Raw genomic sequence first — 27584 nt, 5'->3', positions numbered from 1 at the left:
TGAATGGGAGTTCATTCAAGATTTGGCTCTTTGTTTGTCTGTTATTGGTGTATAAGAATGCTTGTGATTTTTGCACACTGATTTTGTATCCTGAGACTTTGCTGAAGTTGCTTATCAGCTTAAGGAGATTTTGGGCTGAGACAGTGGGGTTTTCTAGATACACAATCATGTCATCTGCAAACAGGGACAATTTGACTTCCTCTTTTCCTAATTGAATGCCCTTTATTTCCTTCTCCTGTCTGATTGCCCTGGCCAGAACTTCCAACACTATGTTGAATAGGAGTGGTGAGAAAGGGCATCCCTGTCTTGTGCCCATTTTCAAAGGGAATGCTTCCAGTTTTTGTCCATTCAGTATGATATTGGCTGTGGGTTTGTCATAGATAGCTCTTATTATTTTGAGATACATCCCATCAATACCTAATTTATTGAGAGTTTTTAGCATGAAGGGTTGTTGAATTTTGTCAAAGGCCTTTTCTGCATCTATTGAGATAATCATATGGTTTTTGTCTTTGGTTCTGTTTATATGCTGGATTATGTTTATTGATTTGCGTATGTTGAACCAGCCTTGCATCCCAGGGATGAAGCCCATTTGATCATGGTGGATAAGCTTTTTGATGTGCTGCTGGATTCGGTTTGCCAGTATTTTATTGATTATTTTTGCATCAATGTTCATCAAGGATATTGGTCTAAAATTCTCTTTTTCTGTTTTGTCTCTGCCAGGCTTTGGGATCAGGATGATGCTGACCTCATAAAATGAGTTAGGGAGGATTCCCTCTTTTTCTATTGATTGGAATAGTTTCAGAAGGAATGGTACCAGCTCCTCCTTGTACCTCTTGTAGAATTCGGCTGTGAATCATCTGGTCCTAGACTTTTTTTGGTTGGTAAGCTACTAATTATTGCCTCAATTTCAGAGCCTGTTATTGGTCTATTCAGAGATTCAACTTCTTCCTGGTTTAGTCTTGGGAGCGTGTATGTGTTGAGGAATTTATCCATTTCTTCTAGTTTTCTAGTTTATTTGCATAGAGGTGTTTATAGTATTCTCTGATGGTAGTTTGTATTTCTTTGGGATCAGTGGCGATATCCCCTTTGTCTTTTTTTATTGTGTCTATTTGATTCTTCTCTCTCTTCTTCTTTATTAGTCTTGGTAGCAGTCTATCAATTTTGTTGATCTTTTCAAAAAACCGGCTCGTGGATTCATTGATTTTTTGAAGGGTTTTTTATGTCTCTATTTCCTTCAGTTCTGCTCCGATCTTAGTTCTTTCTTGCCTTCTGCTAGCTTTTGAATGTGTTTGCTCTTGCTTCTCCAGTTCTTTTAATTGTGATGTTAGGGTGTCAATTTTAGATCTTTCCTGCTTTCTGTTGTGCGCATTTAGTGCTATAAATTTCCCTCTACACACTGCTTTGAATGTGTCCCAGAGATTCTGGTATGTTGTGTCTTTGTTCTCATTGGTTTCAAAGAACATCTTTATTTCTGCCTTCATTTCGTTATGTACCCAGTAGTCATTCAGGAGCAGGTTGTTCAGTTTCCATGTAGTTGAGTGGTTTTGAGTGAGTTTCTTAATCCTGAGTTCTAGTTTGATTGCACTGTGGTCTGAGAGACAGTTTGTTATAATTTTGTTGTTTTACAGTTGCTGGGGAGTGCTTCACTTCCAACTATGTGGTCAATTTTGGAATAGGTGTGGTGTGGTGCTGAAAAGAATGTATATTCTGTTGATTTGGGGTGGTGAGTTCTGTAGATGTGTATTAGGTCTGCTTGGTGCAGAGCTGAGTTCAATTCCTGGATATCTTTGTTAACTTTCTGTCTCATTGATCTGTCTAACGTTGACAGTGGAGTGTTAAAGTCTCCCATTATTATTGTGTGGGAGTCTAAGTCTCTTTGTAGGTCACTCAGGACTTGCGTTATGAATCTAGGTGCTCCTGTATTAGGTGCATATATATTTAGGATAGTTCGTTCTTCTTGTTGAATTGATCCCTTTACCATTATGTAATGGCCTTCTTTGTCTCTTTTGTTCTTTGTTGGTTTAAGGTCTGTTTTATCAGAGACTAGGATTGCAACCCCTGCCTTTTTTTGTCTTCCATTTGCTTGGTAGATCTTCCTCCATCCCTTTATTTTGAGCCTATGTGTGTCTCTGCACATGAGATGTGTTTCCTGAATACAGCACATTGATGAGTCTTGACTCTATGCAATTTGCTAGTCTGTGCCTTTTAATTGGAGCATTTAGCCCATTTACATTTAAGGTTAGTATTGTTACGTGTGAATTTGATCCTGTCATTATGATGTTAGCTGGTTATTTTGCTCGTTAGTTGATGCAGTTTCTTCCTAGCCTCGATGGTCTTTAGAATTTGGCATGTTTTTGCAGTGTGTGATACCAGTTGTTCCTTTCCATGTTTAGTGCTTCCTTGAGGAGCTCTTTTTGGGCAGGCCTGGTGGTGACAAAATCTCTCAGGATTTGCTTGACTGTAAAGTGTTTTATTTCTCCTTCACTTATGAAGCTTAGTTTGGCTGGATATGAAATTCTGTGTTGATAATTCTTTTCTTTAAGTATGTTGAATATTGGCCCCCCTCTCTTCTGGCTTGTAGAGTTTCTGCCAAGAGATCCACTGTTAGTCTGATGGGCTTCCTTTTGTGGGTAACGTGTCCTTTCTCTCTGGCTGTCCTTAACATTTTTTCCTTCATTTTGACTTTGGTGAATCTGACAATTATGTGTCTTGGAGTTGCTCTTCTTGAGGAGTATCTTTGTGGCATTCTCTGTATTTCCTGAATTTGAATGTTGGCCTGCCTTGCTGGATTGGGGAAGTTCTTGTGGATAATATCCTGCAGAGTGTTTTCCAACTTGGTTCCATTCTCCCTGTTACTTTCAGGTACACCAATCAGTCGTAGATTTGGTCTTTTCACATAGTCCCCTATTTCTTAGAGGCTTTGTTCATTTCTTTGTATTCTTGTTTCTCTAAACTTGTCTTCACGCTTCATTTCATTCATTTTATCTTCTGTAGCTGATACCCTTTCTTCCAGTTGATTGCATCGGTTACTGTGGCTTATGCATTCATCACATAGTTCTCGTGCCATGGTTTTCAGCTCCATCAGGTTCTTTAAGGACTTCTCTGCATTGGTTATTCTAGTTATCTGTTCGTCTAATTTTTTTTCAAAGTTTTTAACTTCTTTGCCATTGGTTTGAACTTCCTCTTTTAGCTCGGAGTAGTTTGATCTTCTGAAGCCTTCCTCTCTCAACTTGTCAAAGTCATTCTCCATCCAGCTTTGTTCCATTGCTGGTGAGGAGCTGTGTTCCTTTGGAGGAGGAAAGGCACTCTGATTTTTAGAGTTTCTGGTTTTTCTGCTCTGTTTTTTCCCCATCTTTGTGGTTTTATCTACCTTTGGTCTTTGATGATGGTGACGTACAGATGGGTTTTTGGTGTGGATGTCCTTTCTGTTTGTTAGTTTTCCTTCTAACAGACAGGACCCTCAGCTGCAGGTCTCTTGGAGTTTGCTAGAGGTCCACTGCAGACCCTGTTTGCCTGGGTCTCAGCAGTGGAGGCTACAGAACAGCAGATATTGGTGAACTGAAAATGCTGCTGCCTGATCGCTCCTCTGGAAGTTTTGTCTCAGAGGAGTACCTGGCCGTGTGAGGTATCAGTCTGCCCTTACTGCGGGGTGCCTCCCAGTTAGGCTACTCAGGGGTCAGGGACCCACTTGAGGAGGCAGTCTGCCCGTTCTTGGATCTCAAGCTGTGTGCTGGGAGAACCACTACTCTCTTCAAAGCTGTCAGACAGGGACATTTAAGTCTGCAGAGGTTATTGCTGTCTTTGTTTGTCTGTGCCCTGCCCCCAGAGGTGCAGCCTACAGAGGCAGGCGGGCCTCCTTGAGCTGTGGTGGGCTCCACCCAGTTCGAGCTTCCCAGCTGCTTTGTTTACTTACTCAAGCCTGAGTAATGGCGGGCACCCCTCCCCAAGCCTCGCTGCCACCTTGCAGTTTGATCTCAGACTGCAGTGCTAGCAATGAGCAAGGCTCCGTGGGCGTAGGACCCTCTGAGCCAGGTGCGGGATATAATCTCCTGGTGTGCCATTTGATAAGCCCGTTTGAAAAGTGCAGTATTAGGGTGGGAGTGACCCGATTTTCCAGGTGCCGTCTGTCACCTCTTTCTTTGACTAGGAAAGGGAATTCCCTGACCCCTTGCACTTCCCGGGTGAGGCGATGCCTTGCCCTGCTTCAGCTCACACATGGTGTGCTGCACCCACTGTCCTGCACCCACTGTCTGGCACTCCCCAGTGAGATGAACCCGGTACCTCAGTTGGAAATGCAGAAATCACCCGTCTTCTGCGTTGCTCACGCTGGGAGGTGTAGACTGGAGCTGTTCCTATTCGGCCATCTTGGTTTCACCACCCATCATCTAGGTTTTAAGCCCCGCGTACCTTAGCTATTTGTCCTAATGGTCTCCCTCTCCTTGCCTCCCACCCCCTGACAACTAATGCATGTGGGGCTTAAAACCTAGACGTTTCCCTCTGTGTGTCCATGTTCTCATTGTTCAACTCCCACTTATGAGTGAGAATATGTGGTGTTTGGTTTTCTGTTCCTGTGTTAGTTTACTGAGAATGATGGCTTCCAAGTTCATCCACATCCCTGCAAAGGACATGATCTCATTCTTTTTTTATGGCTGCATAGTATTCCATGGGTGTATATGTGCCACATTTTCTCTATCCAATCTATTATTAATGGGCATTTGGGTTGGTTCCAAGTCTTTGCTATTGTAAATAGTGCTGCAATAAACATATGTGTGCATGGGTCTTTATAGCAGAATGATTTATAATCCTTTGGGGGTATACTCAGTAATGGGATTGCTAGGTCAAATGGTATTACTGATTCCAGATCCTTGAGGAATCACCACATTGTCTTCCACAATGGTTGAACTAATTTACACTCCTACCAACAGTGTAAAAGCATTCGTATTTCTACACATCCTCTCCAGCATCTTGTTTCCTGACTTTTTAATGATCACCATTCTGACTGGCATGATATGGTAAGTCATTGTGGTTTTCATTTGCATTTCTCTAATGACCAGTGATGATGAACATTTTTTATATCTATTGGCTGCATAAATCTCTTCTTCTGAGAAGGGTCTGTTCATATCCTTTGCCCACTTTCTGATGGGTTTTTTTTTTTTCTTGTAAATTTGTTTAAGTTCTTTGTAGATTCTGTATATTAGAACTTTGTCATATGGGTTTCTTGCAAAAATTTTCTCCCGTTCTGTAGGTTGCCTGTTCATTCTGATGATAGTTTCTTTTGCTGTGCAGAAGCTCTTTAGTTTAATTAGATCCTGTTCGTCAATTTTGGCTCTTGTTGCCATTGCTTTTGGTGTTTTAGTCATGAACTCCTTACCCATGCCCATGTCCTGAATGGTACTGCGTAGGTTTTCTTCTAGGGTTTTTAGGGTATTGGGTTTTACATTTAAGTCTTTAATCCATATTGAATTAATTTTTGTATAAGGTGTAAAGAAGGGGTCTACTTTCAGTTTTCTGCATATGGCTAGCCAGTTTTCCCAGCACCATTTATTAAATAGGGAATCCTTTCTCATTGCTTGTTTCTGACAGGTTTGTCAAAGATCAGATGTTTGTAGATGTGTGGTGTTATTTCTGAGGCCTCTGTTCTGTTCCTTTGGTCTGTATATCTGTTTTGGTACCAGTACCATGCTGTTTTGGTTACTGTTGCCTTGTAGTATAGTTTGAAGTCAGGTAGCATGATGCCTCCAGCTTTGTTCTTTTTGCTTAGGATTTTCTTGGGTATACGGGCTCTTTATTGGTTCCATATGAAATTTAAAGTAGCTTTTTTCTAATTCTGGGAAGAAAGTCACTGGTAACTTATTGGGAATAGCAGTGAATCTATAAATTACTTTGGGCAGCATGACCATCTTCATGATACCGTTTCTTCCTATCCATGAGCATGAAATGTTTTTCCATTTGCGTCCTCTCTTATTTCCTTGAGCAGTGATTTGTAGTTCTCCTTGAAGAGGTCCTTCACATCCCTTATAAGTGTATTCCTGGGTATTTTATTCTCTTCATAGCAATTGTGAATGGGAGTTCACTCATGATCTGGCTCTCTGTTTGTCTATTATTGGTGTATAAGAATGCTTGTGATTTTTGCACATTGTTTTTGTGTCCTGAGACTTTGCTGAAGTTGCTTATTAGTTTAAGGAGTTTTTGGGCTGAGATGATGGGGTTTTCTAAATATACCATCATGTCATCTGCAAACAGAGACAATTTGACTTCCTTTCTTCCTACTTCAATACCCTTTATTTCTTTCTCCCGCCTGATTGCCCTGGCCAGAACTTCCAATACTATGTTGAATAGGAGTGGTGAGAGAGGGCATCCTTGTCTTGTGTCAGTTTTCAAAGAGAATGATTCCAGCTTTTGCCTATTCAGTTAGATATTGGCTGTGGGTTTGTCGTAAATAGCTCTTATTATTTTGAGATATGTTTCATCAATACCTAGTTTATTGACAGTTTTCATCATGAAGGGATGTTGAATTTTATCGAAGGCCTTTTCTGCATCTATTGAGATTCTCATGTGGTTTTTGTCATTGGTTCTGTTTATGTAATTGATTACGTTTGTTGATTTGTGTATGTTGAACCAGCCTTGCATCCCAAGGATGAAGCTGGCTTGATCGTGAAGGATAAGCTTTTTGATGTCCTGCTGGATTTAGTTTGCCTGTATTTTATTGAGGATTTTTCTATCCATATTCATCAGGGATATTGGCCTGAAATTTTCCTTTTTGTCTGTGTGTCTCTGCCAGGTTTGGAATCTCCATCCAGTTTTGTGCCCTCGATGGAGAGGCGTTGCGATCTTTTGGAGGAGAAGAGGCATTCTGGTTTTTGGAATTTTTAGCATTTTCATGCTGGTTTTTCCTCATCTTTGTGGATTTATCTACCTTTGATCTTTGAGGTTTATGACCTTTGGATGGGGTTTTTGTGGGGGGGTCTTCTTTGTCGATGTTGCTGTTCTTGCCTTCTGTTTGTTAGTTTTTCTTCTAACAGTCAGGCCTCTCTTCTGCAGGTCTGCTTCAGTTTGTTGGAGGTCCACTCCAGACCCTGTTTCCCTAGGTATTACCAGTGGAGGCTGCAGAACAGCAAAGATTGCTGCCTGCTCTTTCCTCTGGAAGCTTCATCCCAGAAGGGCACCAGCTTGATTCCAGACAGAGCTCTCCTTTATGAGGTGTCTGTCAACCCCTGTTGGGAGGTCTCTCCCAGTCAGGAGGCACAGGGGTCAGGGACCCATTTGAGGAGGCACTCTGTCCCTTAGCAGAGCTGGTACACTGTCCTGGGAGAATCACCCTTGTCAGGATCAGCTGGTCTCTTCAGAGTCAGCAGGTACAAAAGATTAAATCCGCTGAAGCTGTGCCTACAGCCACTGCTTCCCCCAGGTGCTCTGTCCCAGGGAGATGAGAGATTTATCTGTAAACCCCTGACTGGGGCTGCTGCCTTTCCTTCAGAGATGCCCTGCCCAGTGAGGAAGAATCTAGAGAAGCAGTCTGGCCACAGTCTCTTTGCTGCACTGTGGTGAATTCAGCCCAGTCCAAACCTCTCAGACCCTTTAGCACTGTCAGGGGAAAACCACCTACTAAAACTCAGTACTGGAGAATAGTCCTCACCCCACCAAGCTCGATTGTCCCAGCTTGACTTCAGATTTCTGTGCTGGCAGTGAGAATTTCAAGCCAGTGGTTCTTAGCTTGCTGGGCTCCATGGGATTGTGACCCGCTGAGAGAGACCACTTGGCTGCCTGGCTTCAGCACCCTTTCCAGGTCAGTGAATGGTTCTGTCTCACTGGGGTTCCAGGCACCACCGCGGTACGAAAATCTCCTGCAGCTAGCTCAGTGTCTGTCCAAACAACTGCCCAGTTTTGTGTTTGAGACCTAGGACCCTGGCGGTGTAGGCACATGAGGGAATCTCCTGATCTCAGTTAGAAATGCAGAAATCACCTGCCTTCTGCATTGGTCTCGCTGGGAGCTGCAGACTGGAGCTGTTCCTATTTGGTTATCTTGGACACCTTCTCTGGTACAAAACATTTTTAAGTCTTTTGATACATATAGCCAAATTGCTTTCTGAAAGGTTTTTACAGCTATTCATATAAATTCTTGCTTTCTTACCCTTACCAGAACTAGGTATTCCCATTAAAGTTTTTCTGGTATATAGAAATATATTCCAATATTTTAGTATGCATATTATTAAATATTGATGAGGTTGAAATTTGAAAAGTATATTTTGTTGATCATTGGAATTTCCTTTGTGAATTTTCCATTCTCTTCCCCCGTTCCCTTGACCTTAAGAATGCCTACCTTGCTTTGCTCCATTAGTGAACTAATGACTTTAGGAGTGAATTGTTCAGGGAGGAAGGAAAGGGAAGAAGGAGAGAATGAGTTTTCTGTTGTTTTAAAAATGATAAACAGACCTTATTTGGAGATTTTATAGTTATGTTTCTACTACAGGCACCACACCCAGCTAACTTTTTATATTTTTAGTAGAGACGGTGTTTCACAATGTTAGGCTGGTCTTGAACTCCTGACGTCATGATCCGCCCCCCTTGGCCTCCCAAAATGCTGGCATTATAGGTGTGAGCCACCGTGCCAGGCTGATTCTTTAAACAATTGGTAGTAATTTTAGTTGCCTAATATGAAGACTGGAAATGTGCATATTTACAACCAGCCAACAAACTGTCCCGCTACTATGTGTTGAAGTGCTCTTTTTCTTTCTCAGTGATTTGTGATCCTTCCTTTATAAAGTTTGTGTGGTGTGTATTTTTGAGCCATTTGTTCTATCCTGATGACATTTACCAGTATTCGTAATTATTATAATATTTATAATTCGTATTGATGGTGGTGTTAGTTTCCCTTTACATTTCTTACTTTTCAGAGATAACTTTTCGAAACACTATAATTGCCTATTTATTCTTGGGATGGACATCAGAATATTTTTTAAATTGCCGTCTCTAACTGAAAAATCCTATTGATACTTTAATTGGAATTTTGTCAAAATCTACAGTTAGTATCAGAATTGAACTTTAAAAATAGAATTTGGTTTTCCTATCCAGGAATAATTGCAGGGCTTTTTTGGTATGGTTTTGTGGTTTTATAGTTTCTTCATGTGGATGTTTTGTTCAAACTATTTCTTAAGTATTATATTTTGTTGCTATTATAAATTGAATCCTTTTTTTAATCTAGTTTCTTTCTTTTAAATACTACAGTTTAATTACACATGTAATAATTAAAGACATCCCCTGGGTGGGGTGAAGGACCATTGTTACACATAAGGGTACACCTTTGACTCTCCATTGTTAATCCTAGCACCATCACCAGAGGTATGCATAGTAATCACACTTGATCTTAGCCAAAAGGCCAAGAAGCGTATTGAGTAATCAAATGACCATACAGATTACCATACAGGTATCATCATGCTGTTTCCTATGGATTTATATTGTATACTTATAGAACATATTTAACATGGTGTTGATGATGGTATTCAGCTGGTGGATGGGACAGTCATGTATCTGGCTCCTTGGTGGAGATGGCTAAAGTCTAGGCTCAGTTGGAACAATTCAGCAGAACATATACATGGCTTCTCCAGCACAGTGGTCTCAAGTTATTTGACCTCTAACATGGCAGCTCAAAGCTCCCAGAGAGTGTTCCAAAAGGCCCAGAAACTGCAAGTTTTTTTATGACTGGTTTCAGAAGTCCCAGAACAACATATAAGCAATGTTTTGTTGGTTATGTAAGTCACTAAAACTATCCCAGATTCACAGAGATGGGACGCTCAATGAGAGATGCAGCAAAGAATCTGGGCTATCTTCATTATTCCAGATGGATCATAGTTTTAAATGTTAAAGGTAAAACAAAGCTTTTAGAGGAAAACATGGGAGAAAATCTCCATGACCTTGTAAAAATTTCTTTTGTCTAGTACAACAATTACATGTCAATTTTAAGAAATATGACCTTGTAAAAATTTCTTTTGTCTAGTACAATGATTACATGTCAATTTTAAGAAATAAATCAAAATTTTAAAATGAAAAAAACTAAAGCCATCACAATTTTTTTGTCTAGTAATTTATTTTTATTATGTTTTGCAAATATATAATGGATTGGGGAAAATGGCCTTTCACCACAGATGGTTTGAGAAACACTGATGCATACCACATTGAAATATAATAAATTCTTGATAGATGTTTATTTTAACACATAAACTAATCATGGTGTGGTTTGGCAGGAAGTTACTTCACAAGTTTTCTTCTAGATCTAAAGTTTTTTTACTTGGAAAAAGTCTTTGTTCTGAAATATCTCTGTATATTCTGTGTTATTGAGGAACTTCTGAGTACAAAGCATTTTAGAAAAAATTGATACAATCTTTTCTTTTTTTAAAATTTTATTATTATTATACTTTAAGTTTTAGGGTACATGTGCACAATGTGCAGGTTTGTTACATATGTATACATGTGCCATGTTGGTGTGCTGCACCCATTAACTCGTCATTTAGCATTAGGTATAACTCCTAATGCTATCCCTCCCCCTCCCCCCACCCCACAACAGTCCCCGGAGTGTGATGTTCCCCTTCCTGTGTCCATGTGTTCTCATTGTTCAATTCCCACCTATGAGTGAGAACATGTGGTGTTTGTTTTTTGTCCTTGGGATAGTTTGCTGAGAATGATGGTTTCCAGTTTAATCCATGTCTCTACAAAGGACATGAACTCATCATTTTTTATGGCTGCATAGTATTCCATGGTGTATATGTGCCACATTTTCTTAACCTAGCCTATGATTGTTGGACATTTGGGTTGGTTCCAAGTCTTTGCTATTGTGAATAGTGCCTCAATAAACATACGTCTGCATGTGTCTTTATAGCAGCATGATTTATAATCCTTTGAGTATATACCCAGTAATGGGATGGCTGGGTCAAATGGTATTTCTAGTTCTAGATCCCTGAGGAATCGCCACACTGACTTCCACAATGGTTGAACTAGTTTACGGTCCCACCAACAGTGTAAAAGTGTTCCTATTTCTCCACATCCTCTCCAGCACCTGTTGTTTCCTGACTTTTTAATGATCACCATTCTAACTGGTGTGAGATGGTATCTCACTGTGGTTTTGATTTGCATTTCTCTGATGGCCAGTGATGATGAGCATTTTTTCATGTGTTTTTTGGCTGCATAAATGTCTTCTTTTGAGAAGTGTCTGTTCATATCCTTTGCCCACTTTTTGATGGGGTTGTTTGTTTTTTTCTTGTAAATTTGTTTGAGTTCATTGTAGATTCTGGATATTAGCCCTTTGTCAGATGAATAGGTTGCAAAAATTTTCTCCCATTTTGTAGGTTGCCTGTTCACTCTGATGGTAGTTTCTTTTGCTGTGCAGAAGCTCTTCAGTTTAATTAGATCCCATTTGTCAATTTTGGCTTTTGTTGCCATTGCTTTTGGTGTTTTAGACATGAAGTCCTTGCCCATGCCTATGTCCTGAATGGTATTGCCTAGGTTTTCTTCTAGGGGATACAATCTTTTCATCCCATCTAACCAAGTTTACCCCTTTATTATAAATTAATTTATTTAAATACAAGTTACGTGTATTTAATGTAAAAACGATGTTTTGACATACATGTCTACAGTGAGATGATTACTAGAGTTAAACTAATTAATATACTTATCTCAAGCATATATGGTCAACTTATTTTTGACAGGGTTGCTAAGCATACACAATGAGGAAGGGTAGTCTTTTGAATAAGCAGTGTTGAGTCAACTGGATATCCACATTTTGAGTAAACTGGATATTGACATGCAAAAGAATGAAGTTGGACTTTTATCTTACATCAGATACAATCAACTCAAAATGGATTAAAGTCTTAAATGCAGGACCTAAAACCGTGAAACTACTGGAAAAAACAAGAGAAAATCTTGACATTGGCCTTGACAATGAGTCTTTTGATATGAAATCAAAAGCTCAGGCAGCAAAAGCAAAAATAAGCAAGTGGGACTACATCAAACTACAAAGCTTCTGCACAGCAAAGGAAAAAATCAACAAAATGAAAAGGCGACCTATACATTGGAAGAAAATATTTGCAAACCATGTATCTGTTAAGGGGCTAATATCCAAAATATTTAAGGAATTAAAACAACTCAACAGCAACAAAATAAACAATCTGACACAATCTTGATAAGCAATTCAGTGATCAAGCTCTAAGTTTAAATATGATTATTCCAGAAAGTCAGAAGTATCTTTCCTGCTCTTAGAAAATTGCCAAAGATTCCGTTTTCTCACCCACAGTCGCCTCCCTTTAATCACGTGTCCTTACAATTTAGGATATACTTGAATGGTACATTTTTTTTTTTTTGCGTCCACATATGGTTGCAGTATGATTTCATGGGGTTTTCTAAATCTTCAGTAGTCTTTTATTGAAGTAGCAGGCTGTGGTTAACATAAATCGACAAAGAACTCCCCTGTGATTTTTTATCTGATATTCTTTTTTCTTTGATGTCTAGACTTTACCCTTAAAGATGATAAGACTTTTATCCTATAAGGAAATAAATGGAATGTCTGATTTATTGAAACAGCTTTTATGGGGATTGAAATAGGGAGATATTGAAATAGCAGATTAATTTTTAAAATCCTCTTACCATCAATTCCATGCATATGACTGTAGTGAATTTTATATCTTAATTGACCCAGCTCAGCAAGTACTCAGGCTGGCCAGAATTTTTTATTTATCTAAATGTTTGTAATTTCAAATCACAGATGAAGAGCACAGAGAAGACTTAGGTCACACGTAAAAAATGGAAAACAAAATTATTAATCTCTAATGACCTTGTTTTCTGTTTTCATCTCTCATCCTTCCTCATCTTTCTTTGGTATTAGATACTGTTGAAACCTTCCACCACCTTGACCTCTCTCTCCTTTGAGTTTCCACTGTGTTGGCTCACCCTGCTGCCCTTGCCCCAGTTTAACCATTTAACCGTGGCCATAGCTAATGTTCAGTGTTATGGCCAAACATTATTCCCATTGTACTTCAGTTGGGAGAGTGTGGCTTTGACTGTCATATGAATGGCTCTTTGAGGGGGTTAGTATCTCCAGCTTTGATGACACTCAGCGCTCTTTCCTCTGTGTCTCTGTCTACAAGTTCAGCATTATATCATGATGCAAAGAAATACTGGAGTTTCCCAATTATCAAATATTCAGTAATTTAGCTTAAATATTTTCTTTTTTCAACAGTGACTGCATCTCTATCTTTTGCCTTCCAGGTCCTGTGCCACATACTAGAAAGAAAATAGAGATTACAGAGAAAGTAATTGCTCTCAAGGAGCTCAAATTCCAGTGATGCATGCATAGAATGAAACATGTTAGATAATAGAAGTATGCAAAATGGATGTGCTATGGAAACGCAGAGAAGGAAGTTGGACATCATCAAATGGAGGGCACTGAAGGCTGATAGAATAGTGTGAGCAGAGGCCATAGCATATGTAGCCTGCTTGAGCGCTAGCAAGTATTCTCATGGTTTCGTAGGCTGAGAAATGAATCAAAATTAAGAGCTCAAGAATGGGAAGAATGGTGTAAAATAGAAATCATAAGTAGTAAATTTTAGAATTTTTACTGTGATTATAAAACAACAAAATGTATACCGTAGTTCTTAGAAGACAAGATACGTAATGTAAGAAGAAATAGAATAATCACTGGGATCAGAAAATTCAATTAGAGGTTTGTGAGACAGGCAAAAGGGAGGTCGCCATATTTCACAATGGAAATCATATTGATTTTGATTTAGAAATGTGGGTTTAAGTGTATTTATTATAATTTTTATTATGTAAAGGTGACAGTAGGATATGTAGAATGTATGACTAATAAATCACTAGAAAAGAAGAAAAACCTAATAAAAGTCAATGCAGCAAAATATATGATTATACATAAGGGAAAAGGCAAGAAGTAAAAAAATAGAAAGCATATAATAAAATGATAGTAGTCACATCTGACATATTCCAAGTGTCCCTATTATAAGACAAGTGTTCCTAGGCTGGGCTCTAAACACAAAATTCAAATATTACTATTTACATACAATAAGTATACCTAAACCTAAGTGACTAGACAGTTCAAAATAAGGAATGAGCTTGGCCATTTTATAAAAGTGTGTGTAATATATGAAGAGAGAAGATACACTTTCCATGAGTAATGCAAATTGACAAGTCATTAAGAGAACTGTCGATAGTCTATAAAAATATCTTGGATCCTCAGAGATATTATCAAAAGGAGTATACTCCTTTTGAAAAAGAAGAAAAACCCAGAGAAAATCTAAAGCATTGGGAGAATTTCTTGTAAATAAAGTGTCGTACTTTTTTGGAGAACAGAGCTATGAAGCATCACTAACATGAGAGATGATTAAATATACTATTATAATTAAATGTGTTACTGCTTAGGATGTGGCAAAATTAAAGGTATTTGTAAATCCAATATTCCAAAAGAGTTCTCAAGCCAAGCAGACACAGCATGCATATAGTTTAAAACAAAACCGAATTGCCTTATTCAATTGAGAATGTTAGGTTTTGTTTATGTTCCTAATGAATTCTTTATTATCTTTAAACTTTCTATTAAAATGCTAAGTATCTAATATAGCCATATAAAACATCACATAAAAACTGGATGGCAAATGATAAATCAGAAGAAAAAATAAACTGTATAATGGGCAATGACTTGATATCCTTAATGTATCAAGATCTTTTATGTAGGGGGGAACATTTTCTCCTCCTCTCAGAATCCTGACATTGGTTACTAAGGTAGAATTTTCAACTATTTAGTAGAAAAATGAAGAGAATATCCATTACTACATTCTGAAACCTTTGGGGAGATTGAGAGAAAGAATTGTGATGCAGGGCTGCCACTTGCTCAGGGCTGTGCATCTGTCCCTGTAAATGGGGCTGAAACTCAGCTGAATCTGCGGGCCTTGTGTCCTGGAAAAGAGCTAGTATTTACCTGGAGGAAAGGGCTGATTCCAACGAAGATGTTGGTGTCTCCAAGCCTGAGGGCCTGGATCCACGTGTATCAGGTACTTTCTACAAACTTGCCATTTGGGCTGGCTGGGGGCCCTGTGAGCATGTGTGTTTTAGCCTCTTCTGGGTTCTTTTCCATTTTAGATAAGCCCCCACGGCTGGGATACTCTGGTCTCTTCTGCATATGACAGACTTAACTGTCTTCTGAATTAAGAGGCCCACAGTTTATGCCTGAGCCTAGGGGAGAGGGACTGGTGGTAAGTCTGATTAATTCAGAAGTGAACTTCTAGGAAATCTATGTGACTTCTTCAACATTATCTTCATTAGTAAGAAAGCTGATAATTTGATTTCTATATTTTGAGTCTTTGTCTATTTTCTCTCTTGGTTTAGGATTTCAGAGAGGAGAAAGGAGGATGTTATTCCATCACTGATCTTAAGCCCCACATTAATCAATAAAAAGAGAGAGACAAGAAATTAAAAAAAGGGAAGAGGACAGGAAATTCATTCAAACACAAATACAACAAAAAGGAACACAGAAAGGCAGTTTGTATGAGTAAAAATTCATAATGTCTCAAGCAACTGATGAAATGAAAATTGAAATGCTGATAGTAATTTTCACCAATGCAATGAGAAATTTAGAAAATTTTAACAAGTTATGTCAAGGTGATAAATAGAGGCTCTTGCAGTTGCTAGTGGGTTGTAAATCTGGATATTTCTGAAGACAGGGATGGTACTATACATGAAAAACCTTAGAATTTACAACTTTCCTTCTAAGACTTATCTTAAGAAAATCATCATGGATATGCACAAATGTATACTTACCAGATAATTAATACACATCACAAAAGTAGCATATAAGCCAGAATCAAGTAAATGGAATTAAACTGTTTTAAGATCCTTGCTCTGTGCCAGAAGAGGTTAAAAGCAACAAGAAATATTAGACATTGCTAATTCAAGGATGCCTATTATAATTTCTAAAGTAACCACCAAAAAAGGAGTAAAAAATAGTAAAAAGATATCAGAGGATGTGTCTGTTACCAATTTGTTGCTCCTCATCTCCAAATCCACATTTTATTGCCCTGCTTGAGGTACTGATCATTTCTCTCTTGCCAGTTGGCATGATGGTAAGCTTCATCAGTAGAGGGTGTGGGAGAGATGCTGGAGGAGGAAGGGGCTCTTCCTGGTTCTGGTGTGCTCTACCTGGTTGACTCTTGTATCCCACAGAACTTCCTCATGGACACCTTACCCTACCACCCCAGTGTGTGGTTTTCCACACAAATGCTTCATCTACACCCTAGAGGGTGGCTTCCCAGTTCCACCAGTGAGACCTGAGGTCATCTCCACTGTCTAGTGGGCTATGATCATGCCCTCTCCAATGAGGAGAATGAATCTCAGCCTGGTGAAGGAGAGGGGTCCTTCAGATTTATTCCTTTATTGTTTACTCTCACAGCCCTAGGGTAGTGGCTCCTCCCTTTTACTGGTACTGCATTTTATCTTGTATCTATATCTGACTTCTGTGTAATTTAGCATTCTCTTAACTTATTAGCAAATCCCATATTACTTCAATCTTCTGTTACAGTTAATATATCTTTATATTAAACTTTGCCAATTCAAATGGCTATATGATTTCTGTTTCCTGATTGGACTTTGATGGATACACAGGAAAGAAAGGCAAATAATAAAAAGTGGTCAATCCAAATGATGGCAAAAAAGGAGCAATAAAAGAACACAGAGGAGGCATGACAATGAGATAGCAAATATTAAGACCCAAACTGATCACTAAGAACATTACATGTAAATGGACTAAATGCTTTAATATACACAGAGATTATTAGTTTGGTTTAAAAACTTAAACATATGATGTTTACATGAGATAATATAAAATATAAGAATAAAATATAAAATGTGAGGCTGTGAAAAGATTAAAATTACATGATGGTAAATATCTACCATTTAAACTACCAAAAGAAACCTGATGCAGCTATATTAGCAAAAGTGAACTTTAAGTCAAAACATTATTAGTGATAAAAAGAGGCAGGCTAAATAAGTTTCAACTTGCCATGAAGAAATAATTTTAAATTTGTATTCATCTAATAACATAGGTATTAAAATATAAGACAGAATTAACAAAACTGCAAGGAGAATAGACAAATCCACAGTCTTCACTGGAGGTTTTTCACATATATTTCTCAGTGACTGCTACAACAGCAGACAAAGAAAAAAAAAAAAGAAAAAGTACAATAAAATTATAGAAAATTTGAAAACTGTATTAAGAAAATATATCTAAAGGACAGCTATATAACACTATACATTCTTTACAAGCCTACACTTTTAAGAATTGACTATATTTTGGGCCCTGAAGCAAGACTTAAGGATTAAAATAATAAGATGTTCTATAATGACAGTGCAATTAAAGCAAAAAATCAATTACAAAATGTTAAGTTGAAAAATCCCTGTATGGTTGTAAATTAAGAAATATATTTCTGAATACCCCTGGGTCAAATATTTAAAAATCACAATGGAAATTAACAAATGTTTTGAATTAAACGATAAACAAAATACTACATATCAAAACATGTGGGACCCTGCTAAAGCAGTGTTTGGAGGACATTTTTTGCCCTTAAATACATACGTAGAAAAGAAGACAGTCTCAAAGTAAATAAACTTGTCATCTATCTCAAGAATTTAGAGGAACAACAACAAATTTAAGCTAAAGAAAGTAGAAAGAAGAAAACAATAAAGAAACGAAACTAGTGAAATGGAAAGCAAAAGAAAGGAGCCACGAAGTCAAAAGATGTTTTTGTGATTAATACATTTTGATGAGACTGATAAAGACAAAAAGAGGGATAACACAAATTTCAATATTGGAAGGAAAAAGGTGACATTAGTATGGAACTGACAGTCATTAAAAGCTCATATGAACATTATGAACAACTTATTTTTTATCCATACATTAAAAATGTATATGAAAAGGATACATTATTAACAAAATACAAATACCAGATTTTATGCTAAAATAAATGGAAAACCTGAATAATTCTGTAACCACTAGGAAATTGAGTCCATCATTAAAAATATTTTCATTAAAAAATTTCAGGTCCAAATGGCTTCACTGTTGAGTCCTATTAAATGTTTAAGTAAGAAATAATGCCAGGTTTACATAAACTATTTGAGAGAAGAGGAAAGGGAACAATCTCAACTCATTTGATAAGGTTAGCATAATGTTAATAGCAAAGTCTAATAAGGACATTACAAAAAGGAAAAAAAAATCACAAGCTAATCATCTCCTGTAAGTGCAAAAAGTCCTAAAAAATTCAGCAGGCAAAATTCAGCAATATATAAAAGGGATACTGTATCCCCACCAAGTTACATTTATTTTGGAAATACAAGTTGATTGGTTTTCAAATCAATCAACTAAAAAAGAAAAATTATGTAATTATCTCAATAGTTCCAGAAAAATCTCTGATAAAATTCAGTATCTATCCATGATCTTAAAAAAAACTCAGTAAACTATAAAAGGGATATTTCTTCATTTGTTAAAAAGTACATAGTTAAAAAAATAGCAAAGATCATTCTTCACAGTGAAATGTTACAGTTTCCCTTTGAGATCAACAATATAATAAGGATGACTCCATCACCATTAGTGTTCAAAATTTTACAGGTCCTAGCCAGTGTAATAAGACAAAATGCAAATGAAGGGCATGAGGATTAAAAAGAGAAAATAAATACTGAAAACGCAAATGAAGGGCATGAGGATTAAAAAGAAAATAAATGGTCATTCATTCTTTACAAAGGTTATGAACATTTAGATGTAGAACATCTAAAATAATCTATAGATTATTAGAATGAATAAAAGAGTTTAACTCACACCTATATATGTCCCACCCCATAAGGTCTTCTACCATGTGACATTGATATTTCTCCATTGAGTGGTGGAGTCTATGGTCCTTCTTCTTGAACCTAAGTGGACCTTGGCAATTGCCTCAGTCACTGGAATGCAGTGGAAGGATCCTGTGTGACTTTTGAGGCTATTTTATAAGCATCAATACAGCTTCTTAGCTCTCTCTCAGGATACTTGCTTTTGAGACCCAGGTCTTATTAGGACACCATATGTCAGTCCACAGTCCCAGCTAGGCTCCAAGATGCTAGGCAGCATGAATAACTAGACATATGAATGGGCTGGCCTTCAGATAATTCCTTCCTAGCCTTTGATTCTTCCAGCTGAGTCCCCAGATAACATGGAACAGGGATAAGCTGCCCTCACCATGTCTTGTCTGAGTAACTCAACAACAGACATCTTGAAATAAAAAAATTGTTATTGTTGTTTTAAGTCACTTAGTTTTGGAGTAGTTTTAGCAGCAATAGATAACTAACATAGGTCAATATAAAAATCTATGCATTTTATAAAACATTCAGAAACAAAATAAAAGGATTTTTTTAAAAAAGTAGTGCTGTGTCTCCATATGGAAAAATAAAAATTATTATCTCCCACCATACACAAACAACAATTCCAGGTAGATTATAGATCTACATGTGAAAGACAAAAGAATAAATATTCTAGAAGACAAAATAGAAAAATGTCTTCAAGACCTTGACACAGGGGAAAAGGTCTCAATAAAACACACACACACACACACAAACACACACACACAGAGAGAGAGAAAGAGAGAGAGGGGTGGGATGGAGGAAGAGAGAAGGAAGAGAATAGTTAATAAAGTTGACTGCAGTCAAATTGAAAACTTCTGTTTATCAAAAGATACCATTATAAGACTTAAAGGCTAATCACAGAGTACAAGATATTTGCAACACATATTGCTGACAAAGGGATTGTATTTAGAATAAAGAATTTGTATAAAAAATAAGAAAAAGACAGACAACCCAATTCAAAATGTGCAAGAGACTTGAACAAGGCATTTAACTAAAGAGGTTATTCAAAGTCCAATAACACTGAACAGGTGCTCCACCTTACTAGTAATCAGGGACCTTTTCTGTATTATGAGCCTAATCATGCATAATTTTGAGGGTTGTAAAAAACACAAGATATAATATTTAAACTTTTATTTTGAAATAATTCAACCTTACAGAAGACTTGCAAGAACTCTCATATATATTTTGCTCAGATTAACCAAGTGTTACAATTTTGTCATATTCTGCACTTCCTTTCCAGATCCAGACTCACGTGTGTGTGTATGTACCTATTATTTTCTGAATCATTTGAGGGTTTTATTTTAGTATATCATGTCCTTTTCTGGCTAAATACTTTAAATACTTCAGTATTTCATGAGAACAAAAGACCTTCTTTACATGGCCACAGTATGATTATCGCATTCAGAAAATTTAACATAGATTTGCCACTATTATCTGATATAGAGTTAATATTTCAATTTTCCAATTGTCTTAATAGAAAAACTTTTTTTTCCAAAACCAGAATCCATTCCAGGATCATGCACTGTATTTAGTTGATGTTTCTGTCATTTTCTTTAGTCTGTAATGGTTCCTCAGCCTTTGTCATTCATGACATTGACGCATTTGAAGAATATAAGCTAGTTGTTCTGTACATTGTGTTTGAATTTGGGTTTGACTGCTATTTCTTCATGATTAGATTTAGATTTTGCATTCTTGGCTAGTATAGTACATTAGCAATATTTTTTCCTTCTCAATATATCAATAGTATATAACTTAAAGGACCTGGCATAAATAGATTGTCATTATATCTTACCTTACTGTTATATTTTTTTATTGTGAGCAATTTCTCAGCATTTTTGGGAAAAAGTAGAGAATGAATTGATTTAATAAATAAAGGATTTTATAAAGTATTTTATGTGTGAATATATTTATCTGACAGTTTTATGGTAAAACCTGAAACAGATGAGGTTGCCAAAACTGATCATTCCAAGAAGCAATTAATAACTAGTATTCTCACAGTCAATGAAGATGCTTACAGAGAACCATTTGGAGAATTTTTTATGTGTTCCCTGGAGTTGGAGGGGTGCAGGGACTAGTATCTGACTCAAAGCTGCAAAGTCTAAAGGTGAGAGTTGGAGGCCTTAGCTCTGCTGACTTGGGGCAGAGTAAGGGAAGTTGGAATCCATCATGATTTCTAACATCTGGCCTGACAAGGAAGCTTGAATTTCCCTTGAGCTTATGAGACCCCACAGGAGGAAGTCATATTGAATTCTCTTGAATGAGACTTCACTAAAGAGGACTGAGCCCTGCAGATGGTTGGGCCACAAGAAACCAGTGGATAAAGGGAATGTGTAAGTGGCCATCTGGAGGAGGCATAGTGTATGTGAAAGGAAGTGTAGGCAAGTGTAGGAAGTGTTCCCTAGTGATAGAGATCGTCTGTGAAAAAGTCACAAAACCACTCCAGGAAAGAAACAACTGACATTTGGAATATCCTTTGCAGAGAGACTACCTACACTAGACTATAACCGTATGGTGAAATATTACCTTTACTTACCCATGCCTCTTCCCACCCATCTCACTCCTGTCCCTGAAGGGCCCCAGAGTATCTGCCAGGGAGTGAAGGAGAAGGTGGAATAAGAGCTAGAGATTAATATGATCACCCCCATCTTTTCTCATTATAGGCTTCCAAGCCTGAAGTAGGTCAGAGCTCAGAGAAGGGAGAAGTTTTAAAGTTGATGAGAATAGAGTTTTAATTACTATACTTGATTAGAATTTCTAATACTTAGAAAAAGACATTACTAAATTTCATCAAGTCTAAGATGCTATTGATTCTAAGATGCTTCATTATTTTTGTATAACACTAAGAAAGGGAAAAAATCTCCTTCCAATTATGTTTATAAGATGCCACTGAGATTTGGATTTCAGAGATGAGATGTTTAAATGGAAAAGTATGTTCATGTTGGAGTAGATTAACATATTTTATTATCTGAGAGTGATTAGAAAAGCTACGAGACCCGTGTAAGATTTCATCCAGGGAAGGGTGATGTGGTTTGGCTCTCTGGCCCCACCCAAATCTAATCTTGAATTGTATTTCCCATGTGTTGAGGGAGGGACCTTTAATCCACACATGTGGAGGGAGGGAGGTGACTGGATCATGGAGGCAATTTCTCCCACGCTATTCTCATGATAGTGAGTGAGTTCTCAGGAGATCTAATGGTTTTATGAGTGTCCCTTCCACCATGACTGTAAGTTTCCTGAGGCCTCCCCACCCATGTGAAACTGTGAGTCAATTAAACTTCCCCCCTTTTTTTTAAAATAAATTACCCAGTCTCGAGTAGTATCTTTATAGCAGTACAAAAATGGACTAATACAAAGGATAAGTGAATTAATATAGAGGTTTTAAGTGGGGAAGGCAGTGGGATAAAAAGGTAAAAGTGATTCCTGCTTCTCTACATTGTCCAACTGGTTCAAGAAACTGGTTGAATGATGCAGTTTCTCAGTCTAATTTCAGGCTAACAACTATACATGGGCCAAGCCTGCCTTTCACAAATGCTTGAACAGAAAAGGGGATCTGGGCGCTTAAAGGTTCATTTGAAGGTTCATCTCTTCCACTTAAGCATGTTTCATCCTGCCCAGAAAGAGTTGAATACATTCCCTGAATATTATTTTAGGTGCTAGATTTTCTTGGTAGGAATTAAAACTTGGGGTACATGGAAATACTGAAAAACTTGGAGTGTTCTTATAATTTATGAGAAATAACAGGAAAGATTTTTTCCAAAATTGTTACTGTTTTTGCAAATTGTAGATCTCATGCCCTTTTGGCATGTTTCATAACATATGGAATAGTATAACTAAAATATGATCTGGTCTCTCTGCCTCTTAGGTGTCTGGATAAATTAAATGGAATCCTCCCAATTCTATGGCCTATGGAAGTCTGAAAAATTCCTGTTTGTTTTTGTGAATTCCTAGGGGATTATGTCCTGTGGTTCCTCAGGCTCTGGCTCTTAAATGCATCAAGCTGGGTTTGCAGCTAGACCCCTGTGGTGATTTTACAAAATGTCCACAAATTCTTTAACACTCTTCTCTTCAAGAGATAGCACTTAATTCCTCTCCCCTTGACTGTGAGATGGACTAAATGACTTACTTCTAATAAAAATAATATGGTGGAAGTGACAATGTGTGGCTTCTGACACTAGGTTATGAGGCATGTGGCTTACTCTTTGTCTTCTCTCCCAGATTGCTTGCTCTGAGGGAAGCCAGCTTCCATGCCATGAGGGCACTTAAACAGTCCTGTGGAGAGAGAGGTCCATAAAGTGAGGGATTGAGGCCTCCAGCCAACAGCCATGTAATTAAGCCATCTTGGAAGTGGTGGTTGGTTTCTTTGGCAATTTATTGAGAGTAAGTAACATTTTAGAAGGAAGAGTCAGAGTTTGTAGTTGTGCTTCTATCAGCAGTGATTATATTAAGGCCCAGAATCATTTTGCCTTAACAATGGTGAACACCTAAAGGACTTTTCCCTCATGAGCAATTGGTTCTCCTTATCCTGGATTTTCCCCTTTCTAAACCATTCTCTCTAGCCAGTGAGATTTTCCTGTGTCATTTATGTATCCGCCAGTTAAGAAGTGCATCCATTCCCAACCCAGTCCCCTTGCCTTCAGGATAAAATCCAAATTCTACCTAGTTTTATAAGAACTCTCAGCACTGCTGTGATATGAGATTGTGGTCACTTCTCTGGCCGTGGGATATTTATTTTGAATATCATGCAATAAAGGTTTTATTTTTCACAAGTTCTATGGAAATGAAAGATACCATAACCTTTACTTGGAGGTTTTTTGTTCTAGAAATGAATACTTATTTTATGTCAATGGTTTTTTTTACATACACAGAATTACTGGACCAAGTGACCAGAGCTTCTGAGAAAGAAAGAAATAACTGTTTTCGCACCTTTATAGCAGAAATAGTGAAAACTGTGTGGGCAGTTAAAACTGGACAGGATAATAAAAAGATGTCAGTAAAACAATATATCTTTCTTCTGATAATGCTGTTGCATTAAATTCTTAAACGAAGAATAAAAATAATTATGATATTTTCACTGTGTAGTCATTGAAAAGTAAAAGTGTGACTTATATATTATTGACCTGGAATCTTGTCTATCATATACAGTAGAAAAAATGGTTAGAGAACAGTATGTAGAGAATAATGACATTTAGAATAATCACATAATCATATGTAGGGAATAGTATAATATTTAGTTATGTATGCATACACAAATAGTGTAGAAGGCTCTATATCAAGTTGTTAATGATGATTATCTCTGGGGAAAGGTTTATGAGGGATTTGTGGGATGCTTTTTACATTATTCACTTCTGAATTAAAAAAGTATAAAAACATCTTTTATAATTTAAAAAGATAGTTCCATTTTATAAAGATCAAGGATCACATAAACTAGGTGATAGAGCAGGAGCACTGTCATCTCGGACAAACACCGCCACTTTAAATTCCATCTCCCATTCAAGCCTCATGCATTTCAAGGAAACCTCTTCTAACTACAGAAAGAGCAGCCAGAAAGAGCAGACAGGAAAACACAGACAAGACAGCTCGCTCTTTCCCATCTTGCAAGATGGCGGGTGAAAAAGTTGAGAAGCCAGATACTAAAGAGAAGAAACCCGAAGCCAAGAAGGCTGATGCTGGTGGCAAGGTGAAAAAGGGTAAACTCAAGGCTAAAAAGCCCAAGAAGGGGAAGCCCCATTGCAGCCGCAACCCTGTTCTTGTCAGAGGAATTGGCAGGTATTCCTGATCTGCCATGTACTCCAGAAAGGCCATGTACAAGAGGACGTACTCAGCCGCTAAATCCAAGGTTGAAAATAAAAAGAAGGAGAAGGTTCTTGCAACTGTTACAAAACCAGTTGGTGGTGACAAGAACGGCGGTACCCGGGTGGTTAAACTTCGCAAAATGCCTAGATATTATCCTACTGAAGATGTGCCTCGAAAGCTGTTGAGCCACCGCAAAAAACCCTTCAGTCATCACATGAGAAAACTGCGAGCCAGCATCACCCCCCAGGACCATTCTGATCATCGTCACTGGACGCCACAGGGGCAAGAGGGTGGTTTTCCTGAAGCAGCTGGCTAGTGGCTTGTTACTTGTGACTGGACCTCTGGTCCTCAATCGAGTTACTCTATGAAGAACACACCAGAAATTCGTCATTGCCACCTCAACCAAAATCAATATCAGCAATGTAAAAATCCCAAAACATCTTACTGATGCTTACTTCAAGAAGAAGCTGCTGCCAAAGCCCAGACACCAGGCAGGTGAGATCTTCGACACAGAAAAAGAGAAATATGAGATTATGGAGCAGCGTAAGATTGATCAGAAAGCTGTGGACTCACAAATTTTACCAAAAATCAAAGCTATTCCTCAGCTCCAGGGCTACCTGCGATCTGTGTTTGCCCTGACGAATGGAATTTATCCTCACAAGTTGGTGTTCTAAATGTCTTAAGAACCTAATTAAATAGCTGACTACAAAAAAAAAAAAAAAAAAAAAAAAAAAACCAGCTCGGGCACAGAGGGAGGTGGGGGGAAGTCTCTTGGGTAACTGCCAAATTTTACCCTCATACGATCAGCCCCAGTAAAACAGTGGGCCTTAATAAGCACATTCCTTTCCCTTGAGGGGCACTGAGATAGGTAAGCTAAAAGCAGACTTGGGGGGTATGCCTGCAGCTGCAGAAAGATGTGTGGGAACAGACACACAACTCTCCCTCCCAGATAAGCACAACAAAGAGACACAGAAGCAGTCTAAGCCTCTGATAAACTCTCCCACCCTGAATCCTTAAAAACTCTTAGTCTGTAAGAGAGTGTGGCTCTGACCTAACTTGGTCAGAAGGCACCTCTCAGGTTTGTTTTCTCTAAAATAAATCTGTCTTGACTGTCCAGCCGCTTTTCATGTTTCTTTCCTCTTTCTTTAATTCTTACACTAGGAATCCTCAATTAATACCTATACCTCTGTCATCATACAGACCCTCATTTAAATCCTCTTGGAATGATGAATGGTTTGATGTCAGGTTTTAATCACATCTTAAAACTGTTTTCCAAAGGTGTCTTTTATAACGTCATCAGTGGCTAAAACACTACTTGTTATTAAATTATTCCTCATAGCCAATCCTCATGTTATTCCATGTGATTTTCCTCTGGAGCTCAGCTAAAAATGGAAAAAAAAGAAAGAGTTGATGACTTTCTTTGTTTAAAAATGATTAAGTGATTTTTAGTTTTATTTTCATAGCATGTTTATCTTTTTTAAGATATCTTGCCCTTGATCATTTCTTGGAAGCCACATGGTAAAAACAGAGAGTATGGGATTGGAAATTGGAGGAACTAATGTCATACTCTGTTATCTTCACATACCAGTAGTCTACCTGTGGGTCAGTCATTACCTTAAACTGTCTGAACTTTGGTTTTCTCATCTATAAAATGGGAATGAGAGTGTCCTAGAGGATCATAGGAGATGAGGTCAAAGAGTGTGATGAACAATAACATCTTTCACATATGCTGGTTTACTCTTCTCTTTCTCCTGCCCTCTTTCTTTCTCTTCCTTGCTTCTTAGGGATGTCAGAACTCTCTACAATCAGTGTCTTCTTCTGTAAAACAGAAAAAGAAAATAACCCTTTTTCTTCTGTACTTCAGAGAGTCACTTTTGTAAGACTCATTTGGACAAATGAATGTCAAAGTGTGTTTTAAAGAATAGGGTCTTACACTAATGCTAGCTGTATTTGTGCTTTGCCATATGTCAGCCCTATGAATGCATTTGTCCTAGTGGATATCATCCTTCCCATTTTATAGAGAAGGACATGGTTTGAGAGGACCTGCACAGGGTCTCATAGTACTAGAACCCAGGCTTCCAGACTGTTAAGGGCCATTTAAACAGTTTATTTCTCTTCTGTAAATTAAATGACCTCAATTCTTTTAGCTTTCCCCCCCATAAATTCCAAGTATCAAAATAACTGACAAAGAAAAATGAGTGAATTGTTCAATTATTTTTTTATATGGAATTTTGCTATTAAAGTCGGATCGATTTATGTGAGCGCCGAGTGTGTATAGGCAGGCACTATGCAGGGAATGAGAAGTGGTAAATGAGAAGACATGATTCTCACCTTTATGGAATGTGTGTTCTGTAGGGTGGGGGTGGGGTGCATGGGTGGTAGCAGAAAATAAGTGAGTAAACAAACAAATGAACAAGATAGTTGTAGGTGGTGATAAGCATTTTTGGATCAAATGAAGCATAGTGATATGAAGGAGTGACAGTGTGGTGGTGTTGGATGAGGAGGCGTGGCCTAGACTGAGTAATCAGAAAAAGATTTTAGGAGGAGATGACCTATGGCATTCAACAGATATTTGCTGAATGAATTAATGAGTGAATGAGTCATTCATGCAAAGATTAGGAGCGACGGCAGAGAGAGTGTTTGGAAATACTTTTGCTATAATAGTTAATACTAATAGCTGCTTTTGATTTGCTCTTATGTGCCAGGCACTATGCTTAATTATTTGTATTTACCTAGAAGTTGAATCTTCACAACAACCCAAAGAATTAATTAATTAGAATAACTCCATTTTTTAGATGAGAGTTGTAATGACATTTGTGGTAAAAAAAATGGAACTCTATATTTGAAAATCTTTAATGTTCTTATTACTCCTT

At 37.8% G+C, this 27584-nt stretch overlaps 1 protein-coding gene and 1 pseudogene across 7 annotated transcripts in view; both read left to right on the top strand.

Moving 5' to 3' along the window:
- TNFSF4 (TNF superfamily member 4) overlaps positions 1-27584 on the top strand; it is a 307507-nt gene that overhangs the window by 146973 nt on the left and 132950 nt on the right. The gene's annotated exons all lie outside the window — the stretch shown is intronic.
- LOC134734551 (large ribosomal subunit protein eL6-like) lies at positions 23690-27455 on the top strand (annotated as a pseudogene).

Source organism: Symphalangus syndactylus, chromosome 12, assembly GCF_028878055.3.
Source record: "Symphalangus syndactylus isolate Jambi chromosome 12, NHGRI_mSymSyn1-v2.1_pri, whole genome shotgun sequence".
NCBI classification, from domain to species: Eukaryota; Metazoa; Chordata; class Mammalia; order Primates; family Hylobatidae; genus Symphalangus; species Symphalangus syndactylus.
Note: the sequence above shows the minus strand (reverse complement) of the source record. Positions and strands in the feature narration are given on the sequence as shown.